Source organism: Eurosta solidaginis, chromosome 1 (genome assembly GCF_040869045.1).
Source record: "Eurosta solidaginis isolate ZX-2024a chromosome 1, ASM4086904v1, whole genome shotgun sequence".
NCBI classification, from domain to species: Eukaryota; Metazoa; Arthropoda; class Insecta; order Diptera; family Tephritidae; genus Eurosta; species Eurosta solidaginis.
In genome coordinates, this window is record NC_090319.1 from 150608912 (window position 1) to 150628145 (window position 19234).

The following is a 19234-nucleotide window of genomic DNA, read 5'->3' on the forward strand; positions in this document are numbered from 1 at the left end:
CTGGGCGGCGACGTTTACGCTGAGATAATTACACCGGGCACGTTACCGCCGTCGTTTGGCTAGCTCCTAGCCCAAAGCACTATCTTTAGATGGGTGCTCTCGTGGACCCACCCGATCTAACATGACTTTGAAGGGTTACTTAGTTTTAAGCTTTATATATGTGAATAACATCTTTCTTTTTCTCACAATAAATGGATCTCTGAAGTAACTGGCAAGAAATATATGATGCGTGTTCTTTTACTTTACCATTCCTTTATCTCGTCCTAGCTATAGGTAATGGCGAAGGCAAAGAGGATGCCGTCGCGCCATCCGGCGCGCTTAGCTTATAATATAGTCGTAAGATAAGTCGTGGTCGGGGCCGCTCGGGCGGATTGTGAGTTGTTGCGTATCGCAAGGGGGCCGGCATGTTTAGGCCGAAGCCTAAATTCATATCAACTCGCGCCACCCTACCAGCACCACTTTATCGACCACTAGTTCGCCCACATGCATGTATATATGTACATAGGTAGGGTTATGTTGTCCGTACACATATACATGCATGCCGGTACAACTGTGTTGGGAAGCTTCCCCTTAAAACCGGAGACTTTTTCCACGGTTCAACGGTTGTCCTCGACAAGGCAACCGTCTACTTTTCCAGCGATTGTTGAGCGATCAACAGCCACAGCCATCAACGTCCGAGAAGCCCCGCCATCTTCAGTTCATACAAAGGTAAATTACTGTTCTAACTTTAATTTTCACTATAATAAAGAAATATTATAACGAGAAATATCTCTCGCCTTTCTTTCTTTTCTAACACAATTGTGGTGCCTCCACTCCTTTGCCGAGTTTGCGACACACCACAATTGTTCAGTCGGTAAAGGCTAGTTTAACCGAAAACGCTTAATAATTTGAACATAATAAGAGCGGTGGCAGCTCTATTTTCCACATATATATAAGGCCAAATAATCTCCCTTTATTAATCTTATTTGTGTTTGAATATTATTCTCTTCCTGTGTTCTTCACCCCATATACCTGCACTTGATCGTCCATCACCAAACACTTAAATGTGCAAAGCGTGCCCGTATGAGCAAAAGGCTCATACGAGCCGTTTTGCCCATCGCTGCTGTAGTTTGTCTTTGTTTTCTTATATCAGCTTCGTGTTCTGCTAGTCGAGTGCATAAAGCTCGTTTGGTAGTTCCGATATATATTTTGTTGCATTCTTCTTTGTTATTACCCTTGCATGCTATTTCATATACGACGTTACTTTGTTGTTGTTGGTCAATCGCAATTTTTGTTTTAGTCATGGCGGAACGATACAAGGTGGCAGCATGGTGACATACCTACAAACATAAATAAAAATTCTATGTACTTTGTTTTTGTAAATTCGATGGACAAATGTCAAAATCGTACTGCGCCTGAAGTTGATGTATCAAATCAAATAAAAACAGTTTATAATCAGCTGCCCCATGCTGCCACCTTGTATCGTTCCGCCATGGTTTTAGTAAAGCACGTTGCTAGCGTGTAATTAGATTTTTATGCCAGGCTTATATTAGGATTTTTGATAATGTCCTTTGCGAAATTTTCTGAGAGCTTGGGAATGTGTGTGACACTAAAATATTTCTTGGCTTCATTGCATCTATCTTTGAGTTGAGATTGGTTCGGGATATTATTTATTTCTGTTATTTTTTGTTTTAATATGTTGTAAGTTAATTGACCAGGGTAATTAGTTTTCTTTAGGGTTCTTTTAACTATTTCAATATTTGTGTCATGAAAGTTAAAGTTAATACTTTGTGTATACAATTCTTAGCCGTATTTACATTATATTTAAATGGCTGTGAGGAAATATAATTGATTAGGCGCCCAGAAGACGTTGGTTTTGAGTACCAGTTAAATAATAATTTGTTGCTGTTTCTATATATTCTGATCTGCAAATGGTATGTTTTCATTTTCATCTAATTCCATCGTAAATTTTAGCCTGTCATGGTGTTTGTTGAGTGTGTCTAAGATTAGTTCCGCGTCCTTACTTTTAATAATTGCGAATATATCATCCACGTACTTCACTAAAAATGTTGTGTATATTGTGTAGTTGTTGCAGCCCTAAAGGGGTATTGCTAATAATTTCGTCCATCACTATGTCTGCAATTGTTGGGGAGAGGGGATTTCCCATCGGCATACCAAACGTTTGGGTAAAGATTTTGTTATTGCGAACAAAGTAGTTATTGTCTTTTAAACAAAACTCTAATATTCTCTGAAAAATGCTTTGCGATATATTAGTCATATGTTGGTTTTTTTCCCATTTCTTCATAATTAACTGAGACGCTAAAGTAGTCGCGCATTTCCTCGAGTCCGAAAGACGAAATTCTAGTCGAATAAATTATTCAAATACTAACTACTATGAATAACACCACAAAATCATAGTCAATGAACCATTCTAAAACTGAATAGTATAATGAACGCCACAAAATTCTAGTCAAATAACTACTCATGCACTAACTAGTATGAATAACCCCACAAAATTCTAGTCAATGAACTTGAATGTTTGCTGACTTCATTGGCTTTTGACTGCACGGTATTTTCTATATATTACATTTACTTAAATTCCACTTTTCTTTAGCCTTAATGTTTTCTCAGAATACTGCAGTGATGACTGCATTTGCAGATACGAGAGTGGTGATAGCAAGTTGGTTCAACAAGATGCTGCATCATGCTCAGTCAGATCTTACTTTCCTCTGTCGTGTGCAGAGGATTTGTTTAAGATAAATGAAAAGGTTGCTTCTGAAAATCGGACTTTGTTTGTGAGTATTTTTTCCAACAGTGAAAATTATAAATAATCAATTTGGTTTGGGGAACTGTTGTTGAAGTATTTATCGGCAGTGATTTGGCAAACACTAAGAGTGTATTTCTGCATGAAAAGCGTCTCAATTAAAATTCATCTGCCTTGCAGATGACGTTCAGAATCGCCGTAAGCCCTGTAGTTCGTGTCTCGCTAATTTGTAAGAAAAACTAAAAAAAAGATCAATACAAATTGAAAGAAAAGTTCGGCCTAAAACGCGCCGTAGGTAAATCGCACCAAGTATTAAATTTATTTAATTTCAAAAAACTTAAACTAATTGTCTGTACGAAAAGAGCTCTTGGCTGAGAATATGGATTTTGATTACACCCGATCTTAGACAGCCTTAATTCTTAATTTTACTTTTTAAATAAAAAATTAAAGGTGGAGAATTTTTAAAATCTCAATAGATAGTAATTGGTGTATCGGATTAAAGACATACGTAAACTAATGCCAACGTCTACTTATTAAATCCATACTGTTTTATCATTTTCACAAATAGTGTGACAGATTCATATTTATCGTTGGTGTAAAATCGGTTACGTCATTGTAGAACAAAACGACAAAAATTTCAAAAAATGTTCCATAGTCTTTTGCTGTTTTTCTTCGTCATACTTCCTTCTGGACAGTAAACATTTGTTTTAAAGTTTTCTTAATTACTTATCGTTAGCTCAATTAATAAAGTCCCAAACCAACAATTACAAGATATGTTAAAAATTTTGTTATGGACTTTGGGAATGGAGTTAAAGCTATGTTGTGATTGGAATGATTTTGTATCATACTTGGTATATTTTAATAATTATTTTCACAGGAACTTACTACAAAATTCGGTGAAGAAAAACCTTCACAGAGTCCTCAGAAGTGCAGTCATATAATGGACTACAATGTTGACGGCAAGAAGGGCCTTAAAGAACACGCAAAGTTTTATTCAGTTTTCTTGGGTAACATCCGTAAATTGTATTAAATTAACATAATCTTAATATATTATACAGGCCGACAAAATAAGACCGATTTTTTTGACCATAAACCAGACCATACTTTCCTAAAGGTTTTCGATGCGTTGAATTCAAATCTGGACGCAGAATTGCTCTATCACGTCAGGATTTTGAGATATCATAACCTAAAAGTGCAAACAACACCGTTTTTGCCTATTTTTGAGGTTATATATAAACGACAGATTTTTAACGTAGGTATGATGCAGGAGAACACATACCTCTTACGACAAGTCTACAAATTTCAAGCTTACACATAATAAATTTTGTTTCTAACGCTATCTAGAAACATTAAGGACACTTATTTCTTTGGCTTTACTTAGGTATTTGTTCTACTGCATCATACCTACGTTAATTCAGTGGTTTTTCAGCTATAGGAAAATTAGGAAATTTATAAACTTTAAATTGCTCTATCTTAGCGAAAAAAAAAGATATTTGAGCAAACTCACCGCCATTCGTAAGAGAAAGACTTCTTCTTTAAGATGCCATGTGTGCTTTCAAAAAAAAATCTGTCGTTTATATATAACCTCAAAAATAGGCAAAAACTGTGTTTTTTGCACATTTAGGTTAGGATATCTCAAAATCCTGACGTGATAGAGCAATTCTGCGTCCAGATTTGAATTCAGCGCATCGAAAACCTTTAGGAAAGTATGGTCTGATTTATGGTCAAATTTCTTGTCGGCCTGTGTTATTATTTCGCGGAATCTATTATGAGTCTGACTTCTAATGATGAACCGGAAGAACAACTACGAAAAGCAATGCAGTTGCATAAAAAGCGGGTTTTCCAAAAAAAAGGCGGCATGACGAAGGCAGTAAAACCATTGCCAGAAAGGCTGGAATAAACTGTTACTACACCTTTTTCAGGTTTAGTTCAGAAAGTTGCAATTGAAGTTCAGAAAATTACAAATTAAGTTCAGAATGTTCAATTGGAGTTCAGAAAATAACAATTTAAGTTCAGAATTTGCAATTGAAATTCAGAATATTACAATTGATGTTCAAAAAATTTTTCAATTTAAATATTCTGATCTACAATTGAAATTTTTTAATTACAATTATATATTCTGAGCTACAATTGTATCTTTCTTAACTCCAATTATAATTTTATGAACTTCAATTTAAAATTCTGAACTTCAATTGCAACTTTTTCAACTAAACCAAAAAAAGTTGTAGCTATTTAGCTACATAAAAATAATGAAACTTGAAGGTTAATTTTTGAAATGAATTTGAGTTTAGTTAGAAAATTTTGAGTTATAACTTTTTAGTTTTTATATATAAATATTTTTAATTTACATTAGTTCCTAAGATGTAGGTTATTTTTGAAATGAATTTGAATTTAGTTAGAAAATTTTGAACTCTTATTTTTTAGTTATTATATACAAGTAATTTTATTTACATTAGTACCTATTTTTATATATTTTGAAGTGATATATATGAAGTGATATCTATACATTAATACTTTTATAATTAAATTAAATTAATCAAAAATGCATTTGAACTAGTTTAGCAAATTTTAACTATACTTTTTAATTTTTATATACGTATATGTATTTTTATTAAAATCTATTCCAAAGTATTATGTATTGAAGTGATAAATTTTAAAGTGATATACATATGTATATATATACATACTTTTTATATATATGAAATATGATGAATAAAATGAATTTGAGCTAATTTATTCAAGTAATTTTTCCACCCGCCTAGGTCTAGTATATTAACTAGTAGGACGCTGATGCAAATATTGACTAATATGTCAACTGGTATTACAATGACTGACTGAGTAGTATGTCAACTGGTATGTTGATGTTGAATACACTGACTAGTATGTAAATTGGTAGGACCCTGATGGGTATGCTGACTAGTATGCCATCTGGTAAAATGCTGTCGCAAAGGCTGACTAGTATGTCAATTGGTAGGACCCTGATGGGTATGCTGACTAGTATGCCATCTGGTATAATGCTGGCGCAAAAGCTGACTAGTATGTCAATTGGTAGGACCCTGATGGGTATGCTGACTAGTATGCCATCTGGTATAATGCTGGCTCAAAGGCTGACTAGTATGTCAATCGGTAGGAACCTGATGGGTATGCTGACTAGTATGCCATCTGGTATGATGTTGGTGTATATAATGACTAGTTTGTCAATTGGTATGATGCTGATGCAGATACTGGCAATTGATATTTCGTAGGATATCGCCGTGTTAAAAATACCACTTGCTTAAATGGAAAAATTACAGAACTCATACCCTGCAACTAGTTGTATACTAGAAGAATACTAGTTTGCCAAAAATCTCAATTAGTATGAGTTCTGTCTTTTTTCCATATTACCAAATGGTATTTTTAACACGGCGATGTCCTACGAAATATTAATTTCCAGCCTCTGCATCAGCATCATACCAATTGACAAACTAGTTATTATATACACCAACATCATACCAGATGACATACTAGTCAGCATACCCATCAGACTCATACCAATTAACATACTAGGCAGCCTTTGCGCCAGCATTATACCAGATGGCATACTAGTCAGCATACCCATCAGGGTCCTACCCATTGACAAACTAGTCAGCCGGAGACAGTACTTTGTTTACTTAAGCCTCAATCTCTACAAAAAAGTGGGTTTTGTCCAATACCCAGAAAAAAAGGTGATTTTGTCGCATAGCGTTATTATTATAAATACGAAACTACAGGTTTGACTCACTTATTTACTTTGACTTCCCCTATTCCTGATATTTGGCATATCTTTATTAACTTTTCAATCCAAACCCTGCAATTTTTCCTACAAAAATATCATGAGTCTCAGGTCTAAGTATAATAAGAATCAGGTAAAATAACAGTTGCAATAAATATTGAAAGTGCTATAACTTCTTTGTTTATTATTTTAGTAATATGGTTTAAAAGCAAAATTTTCTTGAATTTTTAAGTACTTTCGTTTGGTAAGGAAAAAAACGTACATTAGGGGGGGGGGTAATTTTGTTAGCTGACCTAATCATGTGAAAACGACTTCATAGCTTAAAAGGACATTAAACGGAAATGTGGAGCTTCTCAAGGCCAAAATAATGACATATCAATTTTAAAAATCGGTCGTCAAGTAACCAAGTTACAACGAAAAAACCTTTTTGGCTGTATTTCGAAGGATCAAAAAAAATTAAAAAATTTTTTTCCGAAACCCTCTCAACATAATCTTCAAATTTAGGGGCTGACATTAGCAACTTTTTTTTCGACCCAGTCTACTATTCAGTGTATTCAACATCAACATACCAGTTGGCATACTACTCAGTCTATGCATCAATGTAATAACAGTTGACATACTAGTCGATATTTGCATCAGCATCCTACTATTTAATACACTAGTCTCAGTTGGGTTGGAAAATTACTTGAAAGTTGATAAATTAGCTCAAATTTATGATATTCATTATATTTCATACATATAAAAGTTATATATATATATACATAGGTATATAACTTTAAAATTTATCACTTCAATACATTATATTTTGGAATAAGCTTTAATAAAAATACGTACATATATATGAAAACTAAAAAGTAACGGAATAACACACGAATGTGACGCAATCTCAAGACGCAGGGCTAAGTTTGTGGGTTCCCTATGGCCAGAACATTCCCACATTAAATCCCTCAAGCCAAGAGAACTGCTAGGGTTCATCATGGAAGTATGATGAGATGAGGTGCTGACCAAAGGTCGCAGTGCAATCCTCAATAAATTATCTATCTATCTATCTAACGGAGAAGGGACGAACCAGTAGTGGTTGACTGTGTAAAAACAGGCCAAGTTGCACTAGCGCCGTCCTGTTATGAGTGTTAATGGAGTTCAGAATGGTGGTAGTGATATGCACTTTACGGAAGCCATGCTTATGGCTGGATAACCGAACAATTTCATTTAATTGAGGGAATCATAACGGCTTTAAACGTTTTCGTTACTAACTAAAGGGATAATATCGGTAGATACTGGCTGGGTTTCCGGTCTTCCTCTGTTATTCTGGAAAGGTATAGGCTTAGACAAGTAGAAAAAATTTCCTAGGCTACTGATGCCCTCATGGCACAGGTGTTTTGGCGTCGGTATAGGTCTTCCGTCTGGTACTATTGATATGGATGGCTTGGCCTTTTCAATAACTTCTTTAACCTCTGTTGAGGTAACGGTGAGGGTTGACTCGTCATGCTTGTGTTTATGTGCCCGTTGATTTGGACGATATCAAGCATTGTCAACTGAAGTATGCATTGCAAATTGGCTACAGAAAGCACTCGCGCATTTCCTCGAGCCGACAGACGAAATTCTAGTCAAATGAATTATTTAAATACTAACTAGTATTAATAACACCACAAAATTATAGCCAATGAACAATTCAAAAACTGACCAGTATGATGAACGCCACACAATTCTAGCCAATTAACTACTCATACACTAACTAGTATGAATAACCCCACAAAATTATAGTCAATGAACTATTCGAAAGCTGAATAGTATGAATAAACCCACAACATTCTAGTCAATGAACTAGAATGTTTGCTGACTACTTTGGCTTTTGACTGCAGGGTACTTTTTGGGATTTTTGGCCAACTAGTATTCTTCTAGTATACAACTAGTTGGTTTGACTGCAGGGCCCCCCCACTACGCCACTTCGAGCCTGCGAAAAAAATAATAGCGAATATGCGTAGTGGAACTATTTTTTCCTTAGCCCAAATCCTATCGAAAAATCTATGCGCGATATCGGTTGATAAATCGACCCAGTCTAATATACATACTTTTTATATATATGAAATATAATGAATAAAATGTATTTGAGCTAATTTATCAATTTTCAAGTAATTTTTCAACCCAACTAGGACTAGTAGGATGCTGATGCAAATATCGAATAGTATGTCAACTGGTATTACAATGATGCACAGATTGAGTAGTATGCCAACTGGTATGTTGATGTTGAATACTCTAACTAGTATGTCAGTTGATGTATATAATAACTAGTATGCCATCTCGTATAATGCTGGCGCAAAGGCTGACTAGTATGTTAATTGGTATGACCCTGATGAGTATGATGACTAGTATAGCATCTGGTACGATGTTATGATTGATATTTCGTAGGAAATCGCCATTTAAAAATACCAGTTGCTAATATGAAAAAATTACAGAACTCATAGTAGTTGGGATTTTTGGCAAACTAGTATTAATCTAGTATACATCTGCAGGGCCCTTGCAGTCAAAAGCCAATGTAGTCAGCAAGTATTCTAGTTCATTGACTAGAATTTTATGGCATTATTCATACTAGTTAGTGTATGAGTAGTTAACTGACTAGAATTTTGGTGCATTCATCACACTAGTCAACTTTATAATAGTTCATTGAGTATAACTTTGTGGCATTATTCATACTAGTCAGCTTTTGAATAGTTCATTGTCTAGAATTCTGTGGCATTATTCATACTAGTTACTGGATGGGTAGTTCGTGGCATTCATCATACTAGTCAGTCTTAGAATAGTTCATTGACTATAACTTTGTGGTGTTATTTATACTAGCTAGTATTTGAATAATTTATTCGACTAGAATAAATTATCATGTCGGACTCGAGCAAATGTGCGGGTGTTTTCTATAGCCAATTTGCAATGCATACAATGCTAGATATCATCCAAATCAACGGACACATAAACACAAGCACGAAGATGCGCACCTCCCCGTTACCTCAACAGATCTAAAATAAGCCATTGAAAAGGCCAAGCCTTCCATATCAATAGTCCCAGATGGAAACCCTATGCCGATGCCAAAGCACATTGGCCATGAGGGCATCAGTAGCCTAGCACATGTTTTCTACTTGTCGTTAAAAGCCTTTGCCGTTCCAAAACAACGGAGAATGGCAAGGATAAACCCACTACCAAAGAGTGGAAACCCAGCCAGTATCTACCGATATTATCCCTTTAGTCAGTGACAAAAACGTTTAAAGCCGTTATGATTCCCTCATTTAAACCAAATTCTTCGGTTATTCAGCCATCAGCATGACTTACGTAAATTGCATATCACTAACACCGTTCTGAACGACATGAACACTCATCATAGGACGGTGCTAGTGCGGTTTTCCATTTTTTGACACAGTCAACCACGACTGGCCTTTATGGCGATATCTCGAAAGGCGTCCACCTGTAGAACTAAGGACCACTCCCTTTTAAAATACTCATTAACACCTTTTATTTGATACCCATATCGTAAAAACACATTCTAGAGTCACCCCTGGTCCACCTTTATGGCGATATCTCGAAAAGGCGTCCACCTATAGAACTAAGGCCCACTCTCTTTTAAAATACCCTTTAATACCTTTCATTTGATACCCATGTCATACAAACAGAGGGTAACCCTAGGTTCATTTCCCTATATGGTGATTTTCCATTTTTTGACAAAGGATGAAGGAAAATGGTTCCAAAAAACGTCACCCTTGGTCTACAATTTCGGACTCTTACCGGACTCATAATTAAGAGCGCTTCGAAAATATTTCAGGGATGATTTAAAAAAATGATAAAGAAATATGTTCTTTAACCAAATTTTCATATTTAAAAAAAGTATTCAAATAAAGCGAATTGATAGCTGAAGAAAGATAGCAAAGGCAAGTTGCTCCACTTTTTAGCATTACTATTTGTATGTATGCATGAACAAGACAATTTGTCTCCAAAGCTCTCAGCTGAGTATGTAATGTTCGGTTACACCCGAACTTAGCCTTCCTTACTTGTTTCACGTACTTTTGGTCTTGAGTTAGGTCATGGAATTAAATATTTCATAAGCTATAGCTGTTGCAATTTTTTGTGTGTTTGCGCATATTTGGTTTTTAGTGCAATGGTATTGAGATTTGCATCTTGTAGGTTGGGTTGGCAAAAACAGATTAATATTTCCGTTTCCATTTTTTGTTAAATATTTTGAGTTCGTATCAACGGGAGTGTCTTTCTGATCACTACTAGCATGAAACATTAGGGCTTTTCAAATAAAAAAGGGGTTCCATTCTAAGAGTCTATTTGCATGCATTCCTCTTTTACTTGCAAATTAATTCGCTAGCGTCAGAAGGAGCAACAACAATTAGCGATGATATTGTAACGAATTTTGGGGAATTCCGCTTATTTGAAACCTTCTGCTAACGTTCGAATCGCAAAACTGTTGAATAAATCACTCCAATATTCAATATTGCAAACTGGTCTTTATTTAGATTACTTTAGTAGTAGCACTTCATAATTATACTTCACAACCAATAGCATGTTTAAATCAAAAATGATTAGTTATTACTCAGCTTGCGCTGCTTTTATACTCTCTGTTACCTCGTCCGCATATTTCTCGAAAGGTCTAGACGTTTCACCTTCTAGAACTGATGTGTATCCTGTTTGGTAATTTAGTTATATGCGTGTGTATGTGTGAGTAAGAACTTCGGCTCATGATTACATGTGTGTGAGTGAGTTATCTCTCCGTCGCCTGCTATGTATGTGTGTAAATTATGATTGAAGTGTTCATGTACACAAGTGTGGCTTGTATTATTGGGGCAATTTCGATTTAAATTGAGTGGTGTTTATACAACTCAACTTCCAGGGCGAAGAGAATCTCATGGAAAAGTTTCTGTACGGGCAGAGAGTGCTCCAGCGAAACAGCACGGTTGAGAAAAGTCCTAGTAAGGGGAAACATAGTCCAGGGACTAATAAAGAAAGAGAACGGGGAATGGTCACGTAATAGTGAGGAATCCCTTGAGGTGCTTCTCGATACATATTTCCCATCGGGAGGGCCAGCAGACAGTACTCACACTTCGATCACCGAGCGGGTAGTGCCGGGCTTGGTGACCGATAACAAGATCGAGTGGGCAGTGAAGACGTTTTCTAAGTTTAAATCGCCGGGGCCAGGTGGTATATTGCCGGCCATGCTACAAGTTTCAAGTAGGGCGGTCGTGGAATGGCTTAAAATAATATTCGATGAGTGCATAAGACTGAATCATGTACCGCACTCTTGGAGAACTGCTCGTGTAGATTTCCTACCAAAGGCGGGGAAGATCGGTCACGTGTATCCCAAAGACTATAGGCCCATTAGCTTAACATCATTTCAAAACCTTTGAGAAGCTGGTAGATGTGTACATAAAGTCCAACGTGGATGAAAATCTGCTCTCCACCACACAACATGCGTACACCAAAGGCAAGTCGGTAGACACCGCATTGCATATGGTGGTAATAAGCATAAAGAAAGCCTTGGAATATAAGGAATATGCTCTGGGAGTCTTCTTAGACATTGCCGGGGCTTTCAATAATGTTTCTAAATGGGCAATTATGGATGGTCTTAATTTCATTAAAGTACATCCAACCTTAGCGAGATGGATCGGCTGCATGTTAAATTGCAGGAAGATTACATCGGATCGGGGAGTGTACGAGGCCACGAAATCAGTGGACAGGGGAACGCCGCAGGGAGGGGTGTTATCACCTCTTCTGTGGACGCTGATCATCAACCAACTGCTCAGGCGATTCAATGAGGTACCCGTAAAATTTACGGTTACGCGGATGACGTTGCAATTGTCATAAGTGGAAAGTGCTTTCCAACGATTAGCTCTTTGATGGATCGGGCGCTTCGGGATATTCATACCTGGGCATCAAATGTCGGGTTGAAAGCCAACGCGGATAAGACGGATATGGTCTTGTTAAAAAAGGGGTACAAGGTCCCAAATTGGATCAGGCCTAAGGTAGGAGGGGTGATCCTACAGGAGAAACCTTGCACAAAATATCTAGGAATCATCTGTCAACGTGGAGGAGAGGGTGAAGAAGGCTTCAACGGCACTTTATGCATGTAAAAGAATGCTGGGATGTACGTGTGGCCTATCGCCCTTTCTTTCTCTTTGAGCTTTTACATCGATTGTAAGCCCTATTCTATACTACGGAGTTCTTGTTTGGTGGAAAGCCACACAAAAAACAACATACCTCAAAAAATTAGAGGGGTATGCAGACTATCAATGCTTAGCATTACGGGAGCCCTGAAAACAACACCGACAGCTGCACTGTATGTCATTCTGCACATTCCACCTGTAGACCTGGTAGCAAAGAACATAGCGTTAACAACTACAACCAGGCTAGTTACCTCGGGGCAGCTTGAGCGCCGATCATACGGCCATAGTAGTATAGCGTCATCAATCACAAGACGAACAGACTACCTAATTCCCTATCTGCGCTTCGAGGGCGATCTTAAGGTCACAATAGAGGTGGAAGGTTGGCTCAAGGGTGCTCAAATGGCGGACGAGGTAAGTAGGTAAGTAGTGGACGGAATACGGTCAGAGGTATACTGTTCTGATCCGGAAATAAACAGATCCAAAGGCTGCTGGATTACTGTAGCGTTTTCCAAGTGGAAATAGTAGCCGTAACCAAAGCAGTAGAAACCCTGGAAGAAAATAGCCCAAGCTTGCTAACTTTTATATTGACGGTCAACCAGCAATTAAGGCAATAATCTCGCATAGCACAGCAGCAAATAGCAGATGTAGGAAGTGCGGGCTGGAGGAGGAAACGATCGAGAACGTTCTGTGTTCGTGCCCTGCGCTTGCCAGGCTAAGACTCCAGCTATTAGGAGTGATACAGCTGTCAGATCTAGAAGCAGCAAGTGGCTTAAGTCCTAGGAAGCTTCTAGTATTTGCCAAGTATTTTATAACATAGGTCCTAGTTTTTGATAGAGTTTTTCAGTTTGGTCGTAGTGCCAGTGTAGGTGCTGGGCTTGCGCGCCGGAAAGGTAAAGTGAAATTCAAAATAAAATTACAAGGCGCGATAATACCTATACTGCTGCTTTCAGGGTGTGGATCCGTTACTCCCTCCCCTGCTCGAAGCGTCTTTTTTAGACTCGCGGCATCATTGGGCTGTTTGTCCACTTTCAGCACCTCCACCTCTACACCTGTACCCTTGCCTTTTTCTGCTACATCCAGGTTCTATTCCTCCTGCTTTTAGCATATTTTGGTTTTCCTAAAAGTTCTCAGCATTATTGATTTGCTAGTATACCTCTGTACCCCCTGCTCTAAGCACATTAGGGGTTTTACCTTTAAAACTTCCCTTTTTGAAGAGTGTAACAAATCCTCCGACTCCTTATTAATTCGGGTTCCACGCTGCAGAATGTTAAGTATGTCCTCCGCCTTCACCACTCGATCTGGGCTTTGGTATAGTGGCGATCAGCGCTCTATCCACCACCTTCAACCTTGAGCCTTCTTGTTTTTGAAGGTCTGTAGTAACTCTCTGCAGCCATTCTAAAGTCGCGTTATTGCTGCAAGTCATCAATTTAACCCCACTGGGCTGTTAAGAAGGCTGGTCACAGTTTATTTGGTTCATAATGAATTATTTTGATCATGATACTAATCATCTCCCCTTTTACGGATCTCCACCTTTCGGTTGATATCTGCCCACTAGGATTGCTGCAGTCTTTTAGTGTCACAGTCATGGACTGCTTGTCAACTTAGTGCATCTTCTTCTCGATGATAACCGGGATCCTAGCGTTAGCTATCTTTAATATTATTGAGTAAGCCGGAGTCTGATCGTTATCTCGCTTGAGCTTACTAGCATTTGTGTCTTTGTTTCTCAAGTCATTATTGTTACATACGTGTATTACAGCTTTTGTGGTACATGGCGTTCCAGTACTTATATATCCCTCTTCGACCCGCTTTGCAGATTTTGAGGCTAGGTCCCTGTCTTTCGGGCTACATCGCCCCTGGTTCTAGAACCAGGGAACGGGCTCAGCAGTCTAATGTAAAGAATGGGATTAGGACCGTCCACCACGGTAGTGCCCTTTGCTGTGATATGGCCGTCATTACTTCCCGAGGTGGCCCGGTATCGGGAAGGCTCCATTCAAATACAGCCGGAAACACCCCCTGGCTGCAAATCGTCCAATATGCACGGTATGCATAACACCCTGGATTAGGAGGTTGGCAGTTCTTGGTCACCGTCGTGGTTCTAAGTCTAAGGGAAAAAATCGGCATCAAAAAAATGTCTTCTCAATTACTGATTATCGCTTAGCTAAATTTCAATGGGAAATCTTGTTATTTAATTACCGATTATATGTTAAATAATAAAATAAAGATAATCTCTTTATATGTTGACTTGGTCTTAAACTTTTTTGTTATATTCTATTTTACAAATTTTTTCAATTAAGGTAAAATATGTATATCTTATATATATAATAGTAATTACAAAAAATTATTGTTAAGGCCTTGTAAGGACAGCCTGTCTCCATACGTGTTTGAATGAGTAGCAGCGTGTATATGTGTCTATGTGTCTATGTGTCTATGTGTATATGTGTTAATGTGTTTTGTGTCCAGAGGCCCTATTCAGTAACTATGAGTTTTGAAATGTACATTTTTCTCTCATACAAATTATATGAAGAAAAAGTGTACATTTTAAAACGCACAGTTACTGAATAGGACCCCAGGTCCACGTCTTAGCCGCAATGTTGCCACTAACCCAATAGCATAAAACCTATGCCAATGCCAAAACCCCTTGGCCATGAGGGCATCAGCATCTTAGTATATTTTTCTACTTGTCGTTAAAATCCTTTGCAAACCCGGAATAACGGATAATGGTAAGGATAGGAAAACCAAAGACTGGAATCCCAGCCAGTACCTACCTTTGGTCAGTAACGAAAAGGTTTAAAGCCGTTATTGTTCCCCCAATTAAATGAAATTCTTCGGTAATCCAGCCATCAGCATGACTTTCGTAAAGTGCATATCACTACTACCGTTCTGAACTCCATTAACACTCATCATGGGACGGTGCTAGTGCAGCTTGGCCTGTTTTGACATAGCCAACCACGATAGGTTCGTCCTTCTTCGTTAGATAGATTATTTATTGCGACCATTGGTCTATTGTGCCCTCACCTCCTTCACAACACATCATCCAAGCCGATTTCCTTGATGAACCCTAGCAGTTCTCTCGGCTTGAGGGATTTAATGTGGGAATTTTCTGGCCATGGTTAGCCCATAAACTAAGTCCTGCGTCTTGAGATTGTGTCACATTCCAGGAGGATATGGTCCGCCGTCTCCGCTGATCGATCACAAAATCGGCATGTGTTATTCCGTTACTTAACTTAACCTTAAAAATCAAAGTCGAAAAAAGTAAAAAAAAAAAATAAATGAAATTTCGCGGCTTGAAAATTATTTTTTTGCGTACGCGTGGTGGAAATTTTTTTCCTGAGCCCAAATCCTATCGAAAAATCGATGGTTAATAAATCGACCCAGTCTAATATACACACTTTTTCTATATATGAAATATAATGAATAAATCAAATTTGAGCTAATTTATAAATTTTCAAGTAATTTTTCAACCCAACTAGGACTAGTATATTAACTAGTAGGATGCTGATGCAAATATCCACTAGTATGACAACTGGTATTACAATGATGCATACACTGAGCGGTATGCCAACTGGTATGTTGATAATGAATACACTAACTAGTATGTCACAGTTGGTATGATATGATGTATATAATAACTAGTATGCCATCTGGTATAATGCTGGCGCAAAGGCTGACTAGTATGTTAATTGGTATGACCTTGATGGGTATGCTGACTAGTATGTCATCTGGGATGATGTTGGTGTATATAATGACTAGTTTGTCAATTGGTATGATGCTGATGTAGAGGCTGGCAATTGATATTTCTTAGGACATCGCCGTGTTAAAAATACCAGTTGCTAATATCGAAAAAAGTCAGAGCTCATACTAGTTAGGATTTTTGGCAAACTAGAATTCTTCTAGTATACAACTAGTTGGTTTGACTGCAGGGAGTGAACACAATGTTGCAGCGGAAGTAAGGTGTTGCGCATTGGCATCATGTTGTTAGCAGCAGTCACAGTGTTGCTAACAGCCTAGCAACATTGACGAATGCCATGCACCTATGTATTTGTTTTGTTCTGGTATGTATATTTGTACAAGGCTATGAGTGTGTGAATGCATCAGTGTGAGCGGTCATGGCACGAACCAAATGTATCTGTTCAGGTGTTCGTTTTGTGGAGCGGTAAACGTAAGAATGTATGAGTGCATGATTGTATGAACGTATCGATGAAAAATACGGGAAAGCCGAAAAGAAAGTTTGGCATGAATAGGTAGGAATTTTCCGTTTCTGGGTAACGTTCCTTACCACGGTGGTGGCTATAAGAAGGGGGAAAATGAGTCAACGGGCCAAAGTATCATTTTATCAGTGCCAGTGAGTGTAAGGTCAAAGTGGTAAACATAAAAAATACAAAAAAAAAAAAAAAAATAAATAATCTTTTAAATACACCAAATTTGTAGTTCGCGCCTCCAACTGAAGTTCAGGCCTGTTTGCTAAATTTTGTGGCCAAGTTCCTTTTTTATTGTGTAGTGCGCGTCGATATGTTTCTCGCGACCGCTAAAACCAGGCAAATTTTGTTTGACAACTAGCTCCCGATCCTGACCGTTACAGCAGAAATAAACTAGACCACAAAGTGATTCGCGACAGCTAAAACCAGGGCACTCCCTGCTGGGAAGCACCACTGGGCACTTATTGAAGATTTCGGGTTGCGGCATAGAGGCCATACTGGCGACATACCGCCCGGCAACAACTACACCATTTCTTTTAATTTGGCGATGTACCGCCCAACAACAATCACACCTACAATAACAACTACCATTGGCTTTCACCAACAACTACACCATTTTCGCCAACAACAATTGCGGTGCATATTAACTGCTGGTAACCACAACGTCCACCTGTGACACAGTCAGCGGCAACAACAACATTCTTTTCTACTGACGGCAACTACACTAAATAAAGACACCAGCAACAACCACAACACATTTTGGCGACAGATTTGATACATTTTTGTGCCGGCGCATTTAATCCTGGTAACAGAAACTACGATCAACTCAGGCAGAGGGAGGAGCTGTTTCCGAGTTATATTTGGTTATACTATTATTTTGTATTTTTTTAATATATTATTATATTATATATATTTGGTTATACTATTATTTTGTATTTTTTTAATATATTATTATATTTTTATTTAAATGCTATAATCTTGGTAGAGAATGGGCAAAAGGGTCACTTCGTTACAGGGTTAAAGCATTTCGTTGTTAGAAAATACTTAGTTTTGAGTTTTACCTTAACTCTGTATTCCAGGAGTTAATGGTGGCACTTTGCCTCCATCTTCTTTTTTTGTTCTTTTTTTCGTTTCTTCATTTTTTTTTATATTTGACATTGAATAGTTTCTTGATATTGTGATATCGTTCTTACCGTATACACATTTTTTTGCACATGGTACCTTCTCCCTATGTTGGCACCAACTTAGAATTTTAAAATTTTAGAATTTTTGCCATTTTTCTTTTCATTTTTTGTACTTACTTTTTTTTTGATTATTGGCAAAATCAATTCCAACATATTTTTTTTGTTAGCCTCACAAACCCGAGATCATGCATGTTAGTGTGCCTTCCGCACCAAAAACGTTTTTTTGGTAGAATACACATATTTTTTTATATAATTCTTGTATTCGACCATAACGCTGTTAAAATTGATACTATCAAAACACTCAATAACCAAGATTGCAAGCGATCGATCTGGCTGAGTGATTGAGGGTGGCTAACGTGAGCGTGGCCGAGGGTATAAATGTGTATGTATGTTTTTGAGTCTTACTATTTCAGCAAAATCAGCACATCCACTCAACTAAACCGGCGCCGTTGGAGTACGAGTATATGGGTGAGTGAAATTGGAGTACAATATTTTTGCCAATACATATATTTGAATGTATGTACATATATTAACTTATCGTCGCCCACTAACCAGAAGCATGAATGTGCAATTTTTCCGATTTTGTGTTATAGGCCTCGTTATATTACCCTTTAGATTCTCTAGGTTCTTCTTAAATCTAGAGCTTCCTACGCACATGGAAACCCCAATAATTTGCAGTGCCATTTTCATGAATGTACAATTCAATCACACAAAGTTGAGCCAGAAAAATGAATGTAGCGCATTCATGTTTCTGGCTGGCAAAAAGGTAATGATTTTCCTGTTTGTATGACATATTCGTTGACACGGCTAAACAATTTTTGAAAAAAAGTAAGAACAGCACACATTCGTATGTTCGAATGTTCCGCTATACGTGCCTGAAAGTTTGGCACAAATTATTAGAGGAGCTCGTAACTCACCAAAGCTGTTCGAGTTTCACCACAGTTGTATGACGATTTTTTTATTTGTAATTATTTTACTCAGGGAGCTATAAAACTATCCATGCGATATATGTATATGTTAGCTGGGATACACAAAAGATGAGCTGTATAAGGTATTCTTCAAAAAAAAATTATGCCGATGAAGAATTTTTAATAGCTGAATATCCGAAAAAGATAGTTGTTTAATTGAAGGCAACCCAGTTTATTCGAAGCAGTTGTTTTTCTTGAATCAAAATTAAAATACTTGAAAAAATTTTGTGAAAAACTGGTTAT